This window comes from Zalophus californianus, chromosome 2 (assembly GCF_009762305.2).
Source record: "Zalophus californianus isolate mZalCal1 chromosome 2, mZalCal1.pri.v2, whole genome shotgun sequence".
Classification (NCBI taxonomy): Eukaryota; Metazoa; Chordata; class Mammalia; order Carnivora; family Otariidae; genus Zalophus; species Zalophus californianus.
In genome coordinates, this window is record NC_045596.1 from 85,808,694 (window position 1) to 85,819,575 (window position 10,882).

The window sequence follows — 10,882 nt, forward strand, 5'->3', positions numbered from 1 at the left end:
AAACTAAAAAAAAAAAGACCCTTTTAAGTTAACAACGCTAAGGCCAACAATATCTTGCTGGTTAATGAGAACCCTCAATTTCACCTAACAGAGGTCCCTTCAGCTTTTATATTCACTAGGTTCATAAAATATGACCTGTTCCAGGTAATAAGTAATAAGACATTTTCGCTAATGGTAACTAACATTTCATCCCTTAACGTATCAGAGTCTCTATGAAAATCCTGATCCCTGGAATTTTGACATTGTTGCATATGCTGTAGGATTTCTTCTACCAACTTAAAGGTTTTGGCAACTGTAAATTGTAATGAGCACTTATTATATACCAGGTACCACATTAAGCTCCAATAATTCAGAGTTAAAAGATAAATCTGGTGTTCTCTGGTAAGACATAAACTAAGTAAGACATAAGACATTGTCTGGTGTTCTCTGGTAGGAGATGAATGCAATGTTGAATGATAATGTCTTATAACAGACAAAAGCCAAGGAAACTGGGGAAGCATACAGGAAGACTATCCAAACCAAACTAGCTGACTTGGGCAGAAGCATGACAAGGAAGGATGCCTGTAGAATGTGATGGCGAGGCCGAGTTTTAACAGATGAGCAGGAATTAACCAAGTTAGAAGAGGTGAAGTCATTTTAAGGAGCTTGTGTGGAGGCCCAGTGGTAGGAGAGAACATGTTACATTTAGGGAAATGCAAGTGTTTCTACAAGGCCACCTACTTGCATTTTGAATGATTGATGCTTAGATTTTTTTTAATTTAATATTTTACATACAAATTATTATGTGTCCATTTGTAGAGTTAAAACTGCATATGCTCTTATTGACCCATTATCAATAAAAAAAGAGAATTGATAGTACATGCATGTTTTCTAAGATCTACTAAATTCCATTGTGAACAGGAAGTGGAATGTTTTTAAGCCTTACTTTTGCATTTTGCCTAGTAACCATGATCCTAAACACCTGAGATATCCTAGGAGGCCAGGAAGGAATATTTATACTGCACTTCAGGAAAAGCAGCAATTAGCTCTTAGTCCCAGTTTGCCAGAGTGGGATCATATAAAACTTTTAATTCTGTCTTTCAGAAAAATGATAAGGTTGGAAGAAAGGGTCAAGGACCAGATGTAGGGACAAGTGATTTCTGTAATTATCTTGTTCTGTGACTCTGTATTTGATGCACTTTCATTAAGAAAATAAAAGCAATTTAACTCTGGTAAAGTTTGAATGATGTTAGGTACAAAAACTATAGACTGAAGTCTATTTTATCCTATGCATTCAAGGATTGTGTGAAATCCACCCAGAAAATTATAAATCTTATTCTATTTAAACACCATTCATCTGGAGTAATATTTACCTGTTTCTCATATCTGAGCATCTGAATTCTAACTATAATTTTTAATGTGAGTCCACCTGGTTTAAAGAAGTCTTTATAAATACCTACTTTTCAGACCCCTTTTTCAGGATTTATAAAAAAAAATCCTCAAATTATACAAGAATGAATAATTTCACACGAAATACATACTATAAAAACGATGTACAATTTATTAAGAGTAGTATATTTTCACAAAGTATTTGGTTAGATTTTCAAAAACAACAAACAGTATGCAAGGTGATTCTAGTGTTAACCTCCATGCCACTCACAATGGGGTACTGGTATCTCAAACCTAGTCTTGTCTGAATGTTTTGAGTCTATATGTGTGTGCCATGCCATATTGAATGGTGCTGAATTTCAGTCTCTGGCAAAAAGTACTCAAACTCCAGATTTCACCAAGAGTATTTCTATAGTTCTTGCCTGATCCACATAATGCTGAAATTTAAGGTGTATCTTATTTCAATATGCTCTGTAAAGTACCAACTATAGCTGCTTATTTCCTGGGGAAGACATCTCCTGTGCATTTTCTAATCTGTGCTATGGTGTTGTGTATGTGTTCACATAAGCACCTGAATTTTTGGCCGAGAGATGGTTTCAAATTGGCAATATAGCACCTGAAAATAGCTTCTTGCTGTGATAATTTTGGATTCTATCAAAGATACTCTTTCACTACCATTTCCTCTCATTCCAAACCCTACCATTGTACTAGTTCAATGTGTTAACATTTAAACTTTTGTGCCCACTATAAGCAGAACTCACTACACCCATATGAACTCTGTATTTATTAATTGAAGACAAAGCAGTTAATACCACATCTCACAAAAAAATATATAAGTCAATAATTTGTAATTTACAAAGTTACTCAAATTAGAATAAAATAGGTAAGTTGTAAATCAAAATACGCCATTTTGCATAGTTTACTTTAGCAACTTTGAGATAAATCTGCCTGAAATGTGTTTTAAGGATTTTGATTTTTCTAAACTTTCATTAGCAAAATTTGTGACCCATATTATTCTTCCCCAACCTCCTTTTGGACTATCAAAATACCTTTCCTATCTGATCACACAATCTACTGAGGTCATATAGAGACAATGGCATTTGTGTGAACTGACAGAGAAAGGAAGATGCTTGCGTGCTTTATTTTGTTTTAATATGAAAAGGGAGACTTTTAACACAAGTCCCTCCAACCTAGTAAAAATAATTTACATTATTTACTTTTATTGCCCTTATCAATAGATCCAATTGTATTTCTGTTTAGCTCTTTATTTTTCTTATTCACTTTCACCTACTTTTTACTTATTTCATTAAGCTTTTACTTATTTCATTAAGCTTTTAAAAATTACCTTATTTCTCTATGCTTACAAGACTTCTAAGGACATCTAACTGACAACTATATAGTGTCAAATCCAATTGTTCCTAGGAAATACAATGAACATGTCTGTCTCTATTCAAACAATTTAAAGTTATATACAATGACAGCTCTTATCTATAGAAATCATGGAATTCATCACTTGAAGGTGCTCTGAAAAATGCAAATGTGTTAATTGTCTACCTCTATTTTTCTATAAATTTTGTTCTGGGGGGACATATTTCATACTGCTTAAATCCCATACACTTGGACATAAACCAGAATAAAATGAAGGGGTGGATATGAATCTAGATAGCTGCTCTTTTAGTCCAGAGTGAAAGGCTACTTTCATGCCTCTTCAGGCAGGAAGCAAGAGCTATTCCATGAAAATTCATCCATACTCACCGTCCCACCCTGAACATGAAATACTAAGGTGGGTTTTAAATGATCAGAACAAGTCTATACTTTGCTTTGAAATCACGAACTTTGCCATTTTATAGATACAGTGGTCATCAGTACAAGAGAGCAGAATTTTGGGAAGGATAGCATAAAACATTTTAAAAATCACTTTCTTGTCTATATTAAATTCTATAAGAATACTTATGAATAAACAAGAAGTAACTTTTCCTTCATTTATCAAGAGCTGGCTCATGAGGAAAGGTAAAATACAGGATGTGGCGTATTCTAAAAACTAATCCTAAAAACTCATCTGAAAATGAGGATACTCTGGCCAAAAAACAATGAATAAATCACCTTCCTGGTAATGTAATTTTCACTTTAGGGAATCTTTAACTCTTGAGAGCTTCTTAACAGCACACTTTATTAATTTTTCTTTTATCGTAGTTTTCTATGACTAGTCTTCTTTCTTATTCCAGCTCCAACAAGTTCATAGAACAAATAGTAAAAGTCTTAGAGTAAATGTTTGAAACAAGGATCACCTTACTCTAGGGGCCAAGTCTATCTCACCAATTCTGGAATTACTGAAGGCCAGATCTGCTCTTTTCCCCAATTTCCAGCACTTGGTCTTTCTGACCCAGAAGCCTACTGGATACCTGTGAGAGAATAATTGATATTATAAAAAGAATTGTTCCCAGCTATTAAGAGGGCAACACCAGGCCCTTATTTAATTATAAATGTGTTTCATAAGCAATTATAAAGAAAAAAATTAATAAGGGAGTCAAAGAAGGAAGTGGTTCTTTCACATCAATGAAAATGCTTTGAGAATTCTAAGCTAGTATACACTCAATCTATAAATATTTTTATAGAATCCCCTATTATGTACCAAATATGGCACTAGGTGTTAGGAATATATCAATGAATGGATAGGACAAGGTTTCTGACCTCATTCAGTTTATGTTCTAGTGGGAAGGATGAACACTGAAAACGTATTTAAAAAATAATCATGTGTATAATCAAAGTATTAGAAATACTGCTAAGTTTGATAAATAAAATAATCAGTGGAAGGTAAGTATTCCAGGCAGGGACAAGTAGGTACAAAGACTCTGTGGTGGGAAATGGCTTCTCGGGTTAACATTAAGAGATGAGGTTGGAAGGATGAAGGGGAGTAAGTCGGAGGGGGAGATGAACCATTAGAGACGATGGACCCTGAAAAACAAACTGAGGGTTCTAGAGGGGAGGGGGGTGGGGGGATGGGTTAGCCTGGTGATGGGTATTAAAGAGGGCACGTTCTGCGTGGAGCACTGGGTGTTATGCACAAACAATGAATCATGGAACACTACATCCAAAACTAATGATGTAATGTATGGTGATTAACATAACAATACAAAATTATTAAAAACAAAAGAGATGAGGTTGGAGGCAAAGTATTCAACACCTTGTAGACCATGGTAAGGATTTGGATTTTATTCTGGGAGAAATAAGAATTCATTAAAGCATTTTTGGTAGAAGATTTCCAAGATGTGATTTAAATTTTTGAAAGACCACTTTGGCTGCTATGTGGAGAGAGGCAAGGGGGCAGCAGGGAGAATGGAGGCTATAATAGGATCCATGAGAAATAAGAGTTAAGAATGTCATCACAGAGACTAGAACACAACAATATATTCAAAATAGCATGTTTCTGTATGTTCCCATTTGAATACCAGATTCAAAAATCCCTATGAACATGTGGAATTATGTTTCTGCACTGTTTGTGCAGGTAAAAGATCGATGTGGCAGGTAAGTCCAAGAACAAGTCAGCCTTCTTTTGAAATCTTGGCAGTTTGGCTTGTCAGCTGGAGAAGTAACAGTATGAAATCAGTAGGAGTAAGTGAGTTTAGTGGATTTAAATCAAGTCACCATGTAAAGAGTTCTTAGAACTGCATTTTTAATTCCACCTAAAATGGCTACTTTGGGATACAGATTTCAGTCAAATAAACAGATAAGGCTAGGATGAAAAGAAGAACAGGACATGAAGTCAATGTGCAAGATATTTCAGGGCTAGCTGATCCTGATGATGACGCTTACTCTTTTACTGTCCATGCCCCCCTCCTCCCACCCCATCTTTTTACCCAACTTCCTGCCATTGACTCTGAATATGTCCTGCTGCTTGGTCTAGCCTGGTCTAGTCTGGTCTAGTCTGGCTCACTCTTCAACCTCACTGGACTCCAGGTATTTGAAAAGCACTATTGTTCTTCCATGAAGTCCCCACTTGGGCATTGTCTTTTACCTTTGATTTAAATGCAGATACTCCCATTAAATTGGGTGCTAATTCAACTAGACTTTGTGAATGAAGCATGGGTAACAGACCACAAGCAGCCTCATTTTAGCAAAGGTCCTAATAGCTTTCACAGCTCTAGAAAGTTGTCAGCTTCAACCGAGTGTGCTACTACATGTACAAAAAGGTAATGCTACGGCTGCTATTTGAGAGTGTGACAATGAAATACATGCTAGTTCCAGTCACTGAGAAAAATAATTATTAAAGTGTACACCATAGTGACCATAGATAGTATTATGTACTATGGGGGATTCAACAGTAAATGATTTGGTGTCTGCTCTCATCCCATATGCCCTGAGAACATGGCCTCATTAATTCCAGAAGGCCCCATTAAAAAGGTGGCTGTGCTCTGCAACCTTGTTTTCTCACCCATTAACAACAGCTCCCTGACCACGAGATGGCCTTTTTCATATAGGATTACATGACACCACTCTGACTCTCCTAAACATAGCTCACATAGTATAATAAGAAACAACTGGCTTTGGCCAAAAGAAACTCAGCTGCCACCAGCCTAAGTGATACTCTTTCTTGTCGCTAGGGAGTTACTATCTAGTTGGGGAATAAAAAATGTGCTTGCATGAAATAATCACTGAATAATTCTAGGCAACATAAAAGTAAGATCTCTTTGTCCATTGATTGAGGAAAGGACATCTCAAGTGAACTCTTATTTTTGCTAGCCTTATCATACGCTGCTAGTGAAGCTTAAATATTTCAAAAACTGTTTCATTCTTTAGGTCAAGTCTTTTGTTTTTCCCCTGAGGAAAGTCTAGAAAGATGCTTCTAGTAAAGCTCTCAGGACAGCTGTAGACAGGAACTCCAATACTCACTATGCTGCTCTTCCAAAAACAACCCCATTTTACTGTAAAGTGGACGTGGGCATCTGACCTCAGTAGTAAAACTTTGAAATTAGATATGATCATTGCCAATAAATCTATTTTGGTAAATGAACTTCTAATATGATCCCCTCACAAAGAGAAATGATACACATGTAAACAGAGGTATGTATAGATATAGAAACAGTGCCTACTGCATGTGAAGCCCCAACACTCCATCAGTAAATAGAAGAGACATACGTCCTGCCCATTCCACGAGGAGAAATGGTCATTAAATAAACACACAATTAATTATATAAGACTATCATGATACGTGCTTGAAGAAGAAATATAAGTGCTTTGAAAATGTATAACAATGTTTTGATCTAGTCTTGGGGACCTGAATTAGTTGTTAGGATTCCTTTTTAGCCCTAATCCATTAACTTCTTATCACTTACTTGAAAGTGTTCTGGACTTCCTATTAGCCAGTGGCTTCTGTAGCTTCCTCATTGGCAACAGAAAAGTTCTGCTAGTTTTCTGTAGGACTTTCACACTCTAACTTCTGGAAAACTATGTGAGACCAGTCACTGGAGGGACTATAATTAGGACCACAGTCCCCATACCCCCATGTTATTAGTGTATCTGGTTCAGCAGAACCAGCCACACCTCCCAAGTTATCTATCGCGATGAGGACACTTGTCTCTACATGGCTCTGTACATGGCCCACTGTCCTCCATCACTCTAAATCCTTGCCTTGTGCCTTCTGGGACTCATCATCTGTTACCATCTAATCCCTGTATCTTCAGCCTCTGCTCAGCATCCTCAATACCTTTGTCCTCTCACTGAAGCTTGATCCTCCCCAAGGTACAACTTTCCCTGAAGCCTTCTCAAGTGATGGCTTTTTTGTCTCTGACATCTTATGTCTTGCTGGGTTTTGCTCTTCATTGCTGACTCATGTATGGCCTCTGATAAAAGCATGCTTACACACACACACACACACACACACACACACACACACACACACAATGAAAACTCCTATCAGTTTCTACTACAAGCTAATAGCATTTATATAATGATTACGTGGATGTGATATAACCTTCACAATAACATATATCCCTAACTCTATTTTACAGATCCATTTGGAGACACTGGGATGTTAAGTTAATTGTCCAGTCAGCTAGAAAATATTAGAGCCAGGTTTGAACCCTGACAGTCCAGCTCTTAGAGCCCATCCTCTTAATTATGTCATACTGCCTCCCACCATTTGGTGCCATTGTCCTGTCTTCCCAGCCAGTGCCTCTTCTTCAGGGAAGATTTTAGCCCTAAAATCACTGTCATCAATCTTGGTGACTTCAACAGACACGGGGAAGGTCCTTTCAACACAAAGGCCCCACAGTCCCTTGATGTCATCCCCTCCATCATCGACCCTTTTCAGTGCCCACTAGGTCTTGTCATTACCAATGATGGCTCCTTCTAAATTTCCCCCAATGTGGTCACCATCTCTCAGATTTCCACTTCAAACCTCCAGGACCTCTACTCCCACAAGTTTTCTGCCTGATTTTCTCCTTGCCACTTGGATTCCATGTGTTATTCTTACAATCAGCCCCTTGCATGCACCTTCTATTTCTTTTCCCCTTTATGCCTCAGGCTTTCTTGCCTGATACAGCTCGAATCCACACTGAATCCAGTTCACCCTCTCTCACCTGCCTGTGCAGCTGAACTTGAAGAAAAATGCAGTCAGATTTACTTTAAATTTGCAAAGTTGCCTTTTTTTTTCTATGTGGATTTTTAATTTTTTTTCAATTTTTTTATTGTTATGTTAATCACCATACATTACATCATTAGTTTTGGATGTAGTGTTCCATGATTCATTGTTTTGCATAGCACCCAGTGCTCCATTCAGTATGTGCCCTCTTTAATACCCATCACCGGGCTAGATGATGGGTATTATACCTCAGCACCTCCTAGAAATTCTGTTTTACTGATTAGTTCTCTTTCCCAGTTCAGGGTAACAATTTTACCTACTGTCCTCCCTCCACAAACCTGAAGTATCACCTATTTAACCCTGCATAGGTAATAATCTTGCCTCTCGTTTCCTGGACAATGAGAATCCATAAAAAAAGACCATCCTTATCCTCCCACCTGCAAACCTCCAACTACCTGTGTCCGTGCTCATATACTCTGCCTCCCATCCTTTCTAAAGGGACGGCAGTCTAAGGCCATTTTCAACCATATTTTTTTCTATTTATAATATAATTCTTAGTACCATTTACAAACCAACTATATATACTGAAAATTTGAACAAAATAAAACCAAGTGAACCTGTATCCAACATTTTGTTTATTTGTTTGTTTGTTTAATTTTCAGCTTATCTACTGTTTCCTCTTGGGAACTATCCCAGTAGTTTTATTCTTCCCGGAGTAATTGTGTACATATCAACACGACTGATTGTAGAAATAAGTAATAGATGTAGTATCTTCACTTTCTTGCTGGATTCCCATAATGAATTCTGCATTTCTCAGCATACTGAGGTTTTAAATTATTAATCACGTACATAGTCCAAAACCACTCCATAACATACAACATATAATATAGAGAGAAAAAAGTATACCCTGGTGTCCAATGTTTCCGGTGACAATATAAACCAGAAGAGGAAACCTGAGCCATTTGTACATGTCACCCAAGATAAAAAGACGAAAACAACATTTAAAAAGTAAAGGGAGCCTAAGCAAACTTGTATGCATATACCTTCAGCATAGTTTGGTATGATCAATCACACATATATTTTCCTAATTTCCCATCCCATTCTTACAAAAGGAGGTATCAGCTGAGTTGTCTAGAACGATAGTTCATGACTGTTTAGGTTAATATTAACATCAGTTTTATAGTTTAGTATTGAAATATAACACTTGCTTCAAAAATTTAATTCTTACATCCTTGTGAAAGTATGAGAGAGGTAGATCAGACCCCTTGGTTACTTAGGTTATAAAACTTGGTATTAATGTTCATTATTTTCCCTTTCTACCTCTCATCTCTTCAATAGACTGGAGGGCACGCTGTCCTTAGAAAGCTTACAAGAAGCTTATAATCTACTTGGGGAGAAAGGACACATACATAAAACCTCAGATGGTGGCCTGAATATATAATTTAGTATGTATTTATACTCAGTGGGAAATGAATGTATTCCAAACTGAGAGATCTGGCATGAATTACCTGTATGCAATCAGTTATCAAACTTCTTTCATTCTTCAAAAAACCTTCTCCACAAATCATAATCTTGTTTTTAATTGTTTAACTACCCATGTCTTGATGTCATCACTCCCACAGGGATTACTACAACAGCTTCCTACCAAGCCTTTTTATCCTCCAATTCATGCTATAGTTCACTGCCAATATATAATTCCCTAAGCATTGTTTTTTTTTCTATGTGGATTTTTAATTTTTTTCCAATTTTTTATTGTTATGTTAATCACCATACATTACATCATTAGTTTTGGATGTAGTGTTCCATGATTCATTGTTTTTGCATAACACCCAGTGCTCCATTCAGTACGTGTCCTCTTTAATACCCATCACCGGGCTAACCCATCCTCCCACCCGCCTCCCCTCTAGAACCCTCAGTTTGTTTCTCAGAGTCCATCGTCTCTCATGGTTGGTCTCCCCCTCCGATTTCCCCCCCTTCATTTTTCCCCTCCTGCTATCTTCTTCTTCTTTTTCCTAAGCATTGCTTTTGCTACTCCCTGCTTGAAAACATTTTAGCTCTCCCTACATCAAAACTTGTGTAGTCTTAACTACTTTGCTCAACCTTTAAGACATGTCAGAATCTGTTCACATCCTTATTTCCTGAGAGGCACCCACTCCTCAGTCCAATCAGGTCAGTATCCTCACAATGAAACTATGGAAATCCATTGTATCTGAGCCCTCACAACTCTTCCCCCACTGAGGCAGCTTTCCTCACCTCTTCTGCCTCTGAAATTTTAGCCTCTCCTTCAAGGTCCAGCTAAGACCCATTATCTCCACGTTACCTTCTCACACTGTATCTCTTTGTCCCCTCTCCTCTATGCTTCTGTGATACCCATGGTATGTACCACATAGAATAGCACCTGCCTGCTGAATTTATGCAAAAGTTGATTCTTTCTAAATAGTAACTCCTAAAAGTCATCAACAGCATTTTGTACAAATTCTACAGCACCTGCACAGTCATGAATACATAGTTGGAATTTATTAGATAGATACCTAGTATGTTTATGACCCCTCTCTTTGCTAGTTCATATTTTCTAAAAAGAAATATATACCTAAATAAGTTAGTAAAAAAATTATATGTGTGGGTATGTAGTATAGATTTACAGCTTTTATTTAAAGGATATTTCTGGAACTTTAAAAAGAATCTAATAAGCACTTAAAATGAGACTTCTCTCTTTTTTTTTTTTTTTTTCCGAATTGTGAATCTGAGCAATATCCTGGGTCAGTACCAAGAGTAAAAGCTAAGGAAGGTATTATCTGGCCTCTGGATAATGGAGAATGTACTGCCCTGAAAACTTATGATTTACTTTGCATCTTAGACAAAGCTGGCCAGGTAAGGTTTCCTCTATCACAGTGCCTAGCACAAGCCTGGGGATATACGTGCTCAATAATTTCT